General features: G+C 34.3%; 1 pseudogene; it reads left to right on the top strand.

Moving 5' to 3' along the window:
• Positions 1 to 897: 897 nt before the first annotated feature.
• The window catches only part of LOC139825022 (uncharacterized), a 28,992-nt pseudogene continuing 18,508 nt past the window's right edge, over positions 898 to 11,381 (top strand).

Raw genomic sequence — 11,381 nt, 5'->3', positions numbered from 1 at the left:
CAAATTATATTAACATCAATTTTTGGTTTGCAAGAAAATCTGACAGTAATACAATTGCAGTATATATTTGAGAAACAGTGGAGAAAATTATATAAGCAAAGAATAAATTAACAGACAAAGATAAACTATTATGCAAATATTATTGAGTTTTGATTTTAGACTCATAATTTTATTATGCGCATATAAAGAGAATCATTGACACGTTTTTCTGATATCTATATACATATGGTCATCTTTAAAATTGTAAAGAAGAAGCCATTAACTTACTCAGGACTATTGGATGATATTTTAAGCCTTTAATAAATTTATATATGTAATTTGTTAAATATTAATTTAATTTGTTGAATTACAAAAACTGATTTATTATTCTAATGTTATAATACTTATAATAAAAGTTCTATGGTAAATTAATTATTAAAATCCAAAAAAACAAAAACTTTAACATAATAATATGATAGTGTGCATCAATTATATTAACATCAACTTTTGACTTGCAGTTACAGAGGACTTGCAGTCTCGAAGAGCGTACACAAAGGCATGCTTAGACTTCATAAAGAGAAAGTTGGTCCATATATTTTTGATGGTACCCTTCTTGTATACACGTACCCGTTTACCAGAAAAAATGGAACTGATGTCAACGAGACAATCCGATAATGCACCTATCAAGATTATTATATGTTTAGTTGGAAATATGACGCCGGATGATCCGTACTATAATGTCATTTTTAACATAATAATGAGAAAGTGCTTGGAATATTTGAAATTGCAATTGGTGGGCCGTGACTATTATGACGCTAGAAATAAAGTTTGTGTAAATCAACACAAATTGGAATTGTGGCCTGGATATGTTACATCCATTAGACAATATGAACACGACATTCTACTGTGCGCCGAATAATGTATGTTAAGGTGATTCTACCCGATAAAAACAGTACGTGGATCCACGTTATTGCTACGTGGATTCGACGTGGATGTGACGTGACTGTTTTTATCGGGTAAAGCCGTCTGTAATATCAAGTTGTAGAATTTAATTTTATACGAAGCTAAAATCTTTTCCGCGGCTTTGGCGGCACTCGTGGCACCTCCGTCAGTCCTATCAAACAGTCGCTTAGGTACAAGTCGCTGCTCACCCTCGAGAGCGCTTTGCTGACGCTCCTTAGAGTCTGGTCGCACCAAATTTTTTTTTTTCATTATTCTCTTGGAAATGTTTTTTATTCATCCATCTTATTACGATTGCTCTGTCTAAACCGCTTTCCTGTGCTGTATTATTTACTTTTTCAGAATCAAGAAGGCCAGATGGGTTTTCTAAATAATGCCGCCATAAAATTCTTTTTTGTGTTATTGTAAGTGCCATGGTATTGTTTCGGTGTAGATGTATAATTGATGAAATGAAATAGAACTTACCTTTGTAGAATATGTAACGGCGACCGTCATTATCGCCAATGCTTTCATTTTGGCGGATTCACCTAAAATTAGATTAGAAGGTAATAGGTCCAGATTTGAATGGTGTCACTCTATTTCTTATATGTATAACATTATCAACCGCTTTTTGCGCTCACCTCGCTAATGTGATCCGGGTGGGTCACTATCTGTGGTTCCACGTCGATAATCGCGGTCGACTTACAATTGTTGTTTTGATTTAATAAAGGTGAATTAATTCTCAATTAATACAAGAATTTAACAAGGTTAATAGGCTTGGAATAAGTAAAAGCCAGAGTTTTGATCGAAAATAGTTTGAGTATGATTTTGCTTAAGCAAATGAGCTGTCGGCAAATAAACTGATGCGCTCAAGAAAAAACTACTTTACGACGATTTTCGCGCCTGTTTATACATAAGTGAACTCCCCTTCTCCTCTCGCGCAAGCTTTTCACAACTTCTTTCGTATTCTAAGTGGAAGAGGAAGGTCTTAATCTCCAGTCTTATATTTTGATCTTGAGATCTAAAAATTTAATGCGATAACCATTCTGCAACTCAATATTTTTTATATTCATATTTTTTTCGATAATATAACTTATGCCAATTGCTTTTCTCGATTTTACCGTTAAATATGTTAAAATTTTCGGCTCCGGGTGTAATTTTTTGCTCGTCCTTTTCTGCGGCCTGGGAACCGTCCTCTTTTGATCGGAAATCGGATAAATAATCGATATCTCTAAAATTGATATCTTTCTATTATTAATCTGGTAAAATACATAAAACGGAGTGCCAATCGAACGCATATTACGTTAACTGGCTATTTAAAGGTTCTGAGTTAAATTTTTTTCGCACGTAACGACAATGCATAACGGTGAGACCGCTGTCTTCTGTGACGTGTGTTTTTCTTATTATTTATTATTAATAAGATATTTATTATAACACAACCTTTTCTAGTTAAAATTTAAAACTTTTTACAAAAAAAAAATGTAAGTTTTACATATTATTTTATTCAGAAATTTCAATGCTTTTATTTGTAAAATGTAAAATTAATTTCTTTCTCAAGTATTGTTGTTCCGTAACCGGGAGTTGGTGCTCAGGGTCGGCACAGGATTCCGGAATTCCGGGTCGGAGACCCGTCGGGTAACCGAAGTAAATCTCTTTAACGAAAGCGGTCGGGTATATGTATTTCACAGTATCGCCCAGGTAAAAATATACATGTAGATGCGTTTCATGAGTAACGTAAATAAACGCTTCAAAAATTTAACACAGGACCCTGAACTCTACACGTTTGAACATGCGATATAAATCTAAAGAAAATATGTGCGATATATTTTGTTATTTTACACCTAGATGTAAATATTTGCAACAATTTGATCTTACAAGAAGCTACTTTGATGTTAATGATTTCGTAAACTTTCTTGATAATTGCGGCAGGCGTTTAACGCATTTATGCCTAAGGAAATACCACATAGGACAGTTAAATCCCGCCCTACTGTCCTTTGGAATTTCCTGGACATGCAAAAATTTGAAAGGTATATGCATATAGTATATGTATATAATTGTCAAGATTACGGGTAAATTGCATAACAACTAATGCAAATTTTTCTTAGTATTGGATCTAAGTGAATTAAATTGCGAATTTTTGTATCTCGAGAGGCTAAATAATTTGGAATGCATCAATTTTGCGGAGTTGGAAATTTCTACAGAACATATTTGCAAAACACTGCAAAACAATCCACAAATACGGGAAATTGAATTGGGAGATATGAACGATGCAATTCTGATAGAGTTAGGAAATTCGTGTCGTGACTTGGAAGTAATTCGTACACCGTTGATCATAAGCACAGTTGGAGACATAACAATTCAGGGTATTAATGCTTTCGCTAACTGTAAGAATTTACAAAAAGTGATTTTTTATCTGTAAGTGTGTGTGTGCTACATTTTCTTTTAAAATACACATTATTGTATTTTTTATTGAAATTTGTTTGCTTCTCTTGCGAGCAGCTTGAAAAAGTTACATGAATTTTTTAATCGCAATTAAAATACTGTACTAATTATATAGTACTAATTATATATAAGCGACATAGTATAGCTTTGATTATTGTATATCTTCCCAGTTACGTCGTATTTTTTCGGCGCTATCGATTCTGGGCAGTTGTCATGTTCGCGGCAACAAGCATCTAAGTCCTCGAGTGAGCCTAATTTTTTGTACTCAGGTGCCATGGTCCCTTGTCCACACCATAAAGTTCCCGGAAATATTTTAGGAAAGGTGCGCGCTTGATTCTCGTTTTGTCCGGTTGAACGGTTAAGATTTGCTATAAACTGGAGAATCTCAACATACAATTTGAAGGGAATTTTGTCTGTGAATTAACTCGTCGCACTGTGTAAATGAACTAATTGAAATATATTTTTTGTGTCAAGTTAACAATTGTCCCAATTACTATTAAGTCCCGATATTCGCGTTACACTTGAGTCGCTTAACGATTATAACGATTTATAGTTATTGTGACGGTAAATTATGAGATGCATGTATACGCTTAGATGTTGATTAGCGACTGTTCGCCCGATCTTACAATTCGGCGGTATTTATAATGTCGGAACCGACATCCTGTTGCTAACTCGGGGGCTCCCGAGTTGTCAGCGCTTTGCGCTGACCTTCGCCTCAGCGATTTTGGTCGTCTTGGAGTTGAACGCTCCTGGTTCCGGTGTCGATCGATTGTCCGATGCAATCGTCAGGTTTTTCGGTGGAATTCAGATTCGACTTTAGTTGCTAAGTTCGGATTACCTATTGAAGGCAACTCGGTGTTGCCAAGTATACATTAACTAATCATTATAACGTTGTACGCTCATAACAGTACTTATACTTTACTTTATACAACTATACTTTACATTAAAAATACGTTAACATTTGTTTTACATCATCAATGCGGACTCTATCTTCAAAAGGGAACAGTCCCAGCGCTCAGTGCCAGACTAGAGTCAAGCTCAACAGGGTCTTCTTTCCCCGTTAATTTTTCCAAGCCCGTTTCTTTGGCAGTGGTTTCGCTAGATAGTAGATAGGGACAGTGGGAATCTCGTTAATCCATTCATGCGCGTCACTAATTGTACTTTTTCTCCGATAGCGCCGCTTGGAAAATTAAAGTATATTTGGTGGGTTCTTCTGTGGTCCTGACCCGACACTGTGGGCAGGTTTTTGATCTGCAACAATTTCATAGATCAAACTAAACACATACAAGAGAATGCAGTAATGTTTAATAGTATCAAATATTACGTTTTTAACCAACTATTTAAGCATGCACTGTGATATATGTGTTCACACGGTGTGCGGACAGCCACATTTGATGATGTTAGTAATTCTCCACAAATTATACATAATATATTCATTTTTGAACGATGAGCGGATTTCACGAGAAAGCTCCAACGATGATGTGTGTTATTCTCACAACGTTAAAGTTTGAAAATTTGACGATAAGAGGGGCGGAATACAAACATTACAGAGGGTCAATTTAAGGAAGCTCTACTGTATGTGTATCGTTAGTCCTTTCCAGAATATGGTAACACATCGACACATCGACTGGTTTGTTTTATAAAATAGTACCGAGGTGCGGACTACGTATAAATTACAATACGCGTCTCTATCGCCTTTTTCGTGCTCTGTAGAATTTTTTCTGGCCAAAATGCCTGCATTGAATTAATGCAAACCATTTTTCTTAATCCGGCCGGTCACCCCAAAGTGACAGTCCCAGCACCCACCGGTGTTTTACTGAACCATAGCAAATACAAGAAAAATTTATATACATACATTATGTTTTCTGTTCAAACTCTTTTCATATTCTAGTTCATTGGCCTTATCCCTCTTAATACACTCTATATATCCTTGTTTTTATAAATCGATCGATTTTCATCGATCTCCATATATGCGACGGATTAGTTTACCAAACCCGGTGCAACAATGTTCGCGGATGACGTGCGACATGAGCCCGGCAGGACAACGGCCCGACGGTGCCGATCCTCACACACGCGCGAAGCCTCACGCTAAGGGCCGATATCGTAATGAAGCACTTAATGCAGCTTAATCATGGTGTTTTCACGTTTTGTTTTTTCTATGCTTGTGTTGAATGCTAGTTTCTTCATCCACCATAATCGTAACGCCCATTACCGACGCGAAAGTCAGCCATTTAGTATAATGAGCATAAAAACAAGCACTCATGGCCATTAAATCATAAAGTTCACTTCCACACAAGGAGGAAATTTGCCACGTCAGCGATCTCAAAATGGCCGCACAACGGCACATACAAGAAAACGAAAAGTTAACATTGAATTGTCACTCTTTTAACAATTAAATCATCAAGAGATTATTTAAAATAATATCGTACATCCTTCAATAATATTCTAAGGTTTATTTAGTATAAAATAAGATCCCGACCAATCCCAACCAGTCAATGCTCTCCATAAGCATATCCACTTTCATACGGCAATTCTGTAAAGGCACATGCTCGATCGTGTCGTAAAATAATTAATTTCGGCTGTCGGATAGCTTAATTCCGTGCCCTAACTAGAACTACTTTCAACGAGTGTAACTGAGTCAAAGACTTCTTGTGGTAATATGCGTTGCTTTTACATGTTTGGAATTTTGATTGTCGCACACAATGCGCTTTCCATCTTAACTTTAGATATCCGATGTTGGATCTATTTGCAGGGTACTCGATGCCTACTGTTATTATTTAAAATAAATTTTGACAAATAGTAATGTTGGGCTTTTCCAACTATCGATTGGGTTTTAAATGTTCGATTTGAATATTTTATCTTATCTAATTTTCGCGCGGAACATCGTAATAGAGATAAAGTAGTTTTGATAACAATATATCATAACGTATTAGAAAGTGAACATTTTTTGAATGTACTCATCTTGTAATATCCAATATCGACCTCGTCCTGGTCCTCTTCTTCCTAATTTAAATAAATGTTTGTTATCTTTATCTGAAAGTTCTCTTAGTCTGTCTTTCCATTTAATTTTTCTACTAAATCTGGGATAATTCTCTTCAGCATAATCGTATATTTTCGAAATTTGCAATTTCTTTTTAGGCTCTGCCTCGAGCGCCTCAATCAAAATTTTTAGCGCTTCCTTTTTGGTAATTGGAGATGCAGCATGATCTACATTATCACTGGATGTTCTTCCCTTGCGTGCCAACTGCAATCTTCGTGGTTGTTAAATTCTTTGCCACATAATGTGCACTTGAGTACATTAATGAATAAATATTCAATTGCGGCCTAGTTCGATAGGTCAGCCAATCTTGGTTCAGTCAATTGCTATACTCCTGCTCTTATGTTTAGTCGGTTGAGCTTCTATCACGTGGGGTGTTGCCGTGTGAGCCTCCTTCATAGTTGGTATCGCTTGTAGAGCTTGATTCCTCCTTGCTTGTTGGAGTCTTTGTATTCTTGTTTCCGCTACTCTAATCTTGTTTTGACAGTCTTGAAGGTTTGTCAAGATTCTTTCACAGGTTTTTTTTGGGTTGTTTTATGGTTTTTTTTGGCTTGTGTTTTGGCCTGCTTTTCTATCTGTTTTCCTGTTTTTTCCTATTTTTTTTCTAGTTTTATTACTCTTATGGATGGATCAGTCATTATGTCTTTTATTTCACGGAGGAGAGTTAGTATGTCATCCTGTCGTGTGGTTTTTTTTGGTTGTTCCATTATCTTTTGAGTAGGTTGAGGCATATGACGGGGTCTTTTCCTTGCCTTTGGTCTGTCTGGATTCTCATCGTCGTCTTTTTCCTGGTAGAGCCCTATGTCTTTTCCTGATAGAAATGGGAGGTTCTCCGCATCTATGGGGTCAGGGGGTCAAAATGTAACTCTTAATGTCTGAGATTCGCTGATTTTTAAGTAATAGAATATAAAATGTGTCGAAACGTTAATTTATATAAAAAATTTATATAAAAGTTGCTGTTTAACAATGTTAATGCAAATTCGCCCCAAAATATGACCATATTTCAACAGTTGACTGTCGGACCACTCGACACAAAAGATGTGACTCTGAATATTTAAGTATAACTGATTTATATGTAATAAAATATAAAATATGTCAAGATATAGCATCTAATATATATAACTATTGTTGTTCAGTAATATTAGTGGAAATTTATCCTAGAAATATACCGTTTTTTAGTACTTGGCATTCAGACCATTCGATGCAGAAAATGTGACTCTTAATGTTTTAATTTCTCTGGTTTTATATGACAGAACATGAAATATATCGAAATATTAATTAAAATATGTGTAATTATTACTATTTAATGATATTGATACAAATTTATCCCAAAAATATATCATCTTTAATACTTGGTATTCAGACTACTCAGTATAAAGAATGTGAGCTTCATAGCTTGCACCCGCTTTTGCGATCATCTCTTTAGATGCGGGTTGTCTCAGGCTTAGAGCTTGTACTTTGCGAACTTTCGCTCATCTTTTATTTTGATTTGTTGGTCCATGTCCGCGGGCGTATATCCGATATCGGTACAGTTCGCCGTCCGACATTTATTTTATTCGGCGCTCGTGATTTTATTTTCGGCACTCGCGAATGTCGCTTGCGAATTTTATTTTCGGCGCTCGCAATTTCAAATTGGATCGGACTTACAATTAACGCAGCGCTTCGCATGGTGTCAGCTTTCTCGGTTGTTGGCCGCTGTGCTTGGCTGCTCGGGCGGCTCGGGCTGGCGAGTCCGTGCGTGTATTACTCGCGACCTACCCGCAAGTCAGGGTATTTGAAGTAACCCTGTAAAACAAGTATATCCATTAAAGTGTCTTTATTGAAAAGTATTAAAAATAAATCTGGAGTGTTGTCCTTTCCTCGCGGATTGACGGACCCCAGTGCCGTTACGACCGACCTGATCCTCGTGCGGCACAACAAAACTGGTATAAGATATATATTCCCGTTGAAAATTAGAGGTCCTCGTTGCAGAGCCAGAATTAATCCCAGGTTTTATTGAATTTAAACTCGGATTCTTGAAAGCAGTGGTTTCGGCATGATTCGGCGACGACAGCTATAAAAGTCGAGTCACGAGTTTTCATATGTACTTTTCTTTCATAAGAATAGATCATATTCTTTTCGATAAATATTCTCCCATTGATGCTATCAATAGTAGTTTTATCTCATTGATGAAAAGACCGTAATAGTAAAGTAAACATGGATATAATAAATAATAATTCTTTTTAGAATAAAGAAAGACGGAAAATAGAAAGAAAGTTTAAAAGAAAAAAAAGAAAAAAGTAAAGATATTTAAAGAAATAAAAAATACGTTTATCTTTAATAAAGAATGTGGTTACAAACGGGTATATTTTATTTTTTAATTATTGGTTTCTGATAAAAAAAACATCCACTTTAAGTCTTGTAAATTTTGTTAGTTTAGAATCAATTGAGAGCTTTCATACAAGAGGGATGTAAATCAGGAAAACTCCGTTTTGAGGATATTAAAATAACTTCTTAATATTGACTGTCAAATTACTAAAATAAAAGCATGCTATAAAATTTGTTTCGTTTTTTTTCTAAAACTTATAAATTTTTGCAGTAAATGAAACTATTTTAATATATTGCAAAAAGTGTAAAAAAAAAAAAATTTTTTTTTATTTAATGATATTTACATCCTATAGCAACAGTAGTTTTTGGGGAAAAAATAGAAACAAATTATATTATTTGTCACTTTAAAAAAAAATTTATTACAAAAAGCAATTACAATATAAATATTATTTAAATATCAAGATCAGAGTCGTCATTGGCGCTTGTATCAACGTCTTTATGGGCTTCTTCCGTCAAGTCCATGTAAAAAAGCGTTTTTCTTTTTTTGGAGGTTATCGCAAGAATGTAAGACATTTCTTACATCTTTCTGTTTTATTTTTGATATTGCATTTGGCTTCAGTTTACAGTGCCCCAACTCTGAAATAGCTTTTTAGCATCCTGAGGATATGCTTTAAGCAGTAGACCATTGTAATCCTTCCATACTTGAATGCTGTGTGAGGAATATTTCAACTGCACAGTCTTGGAGATCTTCGTGCGCTTGTCGCGCCGAACTACTTTAAGTAGAAGTTTCTCCAAATCCATAATGATCTCAGCACCATTTGCTATTATAAATAGCGTGTTCCGTGAGATCTTAATCTTGGTTACGTACTGTTTCATAATCCATACGGAGAATCATGATCGTCGTTATTTATGGCGGCCGCTATCTTGCTGATGTTTGTTCACTGCTTAAAGGCACTGAAGGTTCGCTCAAAGGCACTGCTCGAAGAAACTGAGAGTCAAGCTACGAAAATTGAAAACGGTTTTGGCGAGCTTTTTTAACGCACTTTTTGCTGCTAATTAAATTTATAAGGTATTAACTTTAATGAAGCTGAAACTAGCGGCCAGCAATAGCGGCCGACCAGGGCCGAATAAGTGGTGTAAGGGCCCCGGGTTTCAAAATGAGATAGCTCACAAAAGTCAGCTAAAATTTTATGTTTCAAAATTTGTAAACATAATAATAAATATACTTAACAATAAGAATTATTATAAAAAATACTTATAAATAAGATATAGCTTATTTTCGAGTAGACGAACTTATTTTGCAGGTTTAATTGTTTATTTACGTAACTAATCGTTTCTCTAACACAACCGTTGTTATCGGATATTATTTCTCGCAACATTTATTGTCAGAATTCAAAATTTCAAACGATTCTTATTTTGCGTTTGGAGATATAGCTTATTTTCGAATAGACAAACCTATTTTGCAGGTTTTTTTACTCGAAAATAGTTATATCTTCCAAACGCAAAATAAGAACCGTTAAAAATTTTTTACTTTGATAAAAAAATGTCACAAAAAATAATTTCCAAAATCCATATTTGTGTTAGGAAAATTAGTTACATAAATAAACAATTAAACAGGTAAAATACAGCTTTTAAAAAGCTGTATATCCTGAACGCAAAATATAAAATGTTCTAAACTGTGTATTCTGGCTATAAATGATGCGTGAAGTAACTCCCAAAAACAATTTTTGTGTTAGAAAAATAATTAGTTACATAAATAAACTATTAAACTTGCAAATTAGGATTATCTTTTCGAAAATAGCTACATCTTCCAAATGCAAAATATAAAATGCTTACAATTAGAGCTAAAAAATAAGGTAAGGATTGTCTTGGTTAGAAGAATGAATGATGTGAATAAATAATTGTTTCAATAAAATTAATTATATCTGTATTCATTGATTTATTTTAGTTTAACAAATTGCCTGTAAAATGTATTAGTGTCTCTTGATATTACTATAGTATATTACAACGATTTTTTTTATTATTAACAGAATAAAAGAATTTACACCGATAAACCAGCAACAGTAACAGCAATTATCAACAAAACCAATATTATTACAATTAATAAAAAAATTAATTTGAAAGTACTTTTTTTTATGTTTTTCACAAGAATTAGCTTTCTTTAACTTAGCTTTTTTTAATTCTTTTTCTAACATGTGTTTTTGGTGTTCTAAAACAGCGAACGGATCTTTTAAATAGTAGCATGCATCCATATTATCGATTGCAACACACCGGCCTTTTTTTTCTGAAAATAATATTTTAATGTCGTTTATGGTTGCTTTTGCCAGGCATTGTGAGCATTTGTTGCATTGGTTTAACCACTTTCGTATACAAATGTAACCAAACATATGCCCGCACGGTAACGAGCATATACGGTGTTGATGTTCTCCATCTTCTCCATTATACCACTCCCATTGTTTTTTGCATAATGGACATGCATTTTCAAAATTACTTAAATCATCCAAGTTTCCTGTAAAAAGATTTAATTTTAGATACATTTCTGTATATGACTTTATTTCTTTTATGTTTGTATCAAAATAAAATTAAATAAAGAATTAAATTAGACAATTTATAAATTAAATAAAATTTTTAAATATGTTTCTGCTTCTAGAGATTTAAAAATTTTACCATATTTAAA

This window comes from Temnothorax longispinosus, unplaced genomic scaffold (genome assembly GCF_030848805.1).
Source record: "Temnothorax longispinosus isolate EJ_2023e unplaced genomic scaffold, Tlon_JGU_v1 HiC_scaffold_78, whole genome shotgun sequence".
Taxonomy (NCBI): domain Eukaryota; kingdom Metazoa; phylum Arthropoda; class Insecta; order Hymenoptera; family Formicidae; genus Temnothorax; species Temnothorax longispinosus.
Note: the sequence above shows the minus strand (reverse complement) of the source record. Positions and strands in the feature narration are given on the sequence as shown.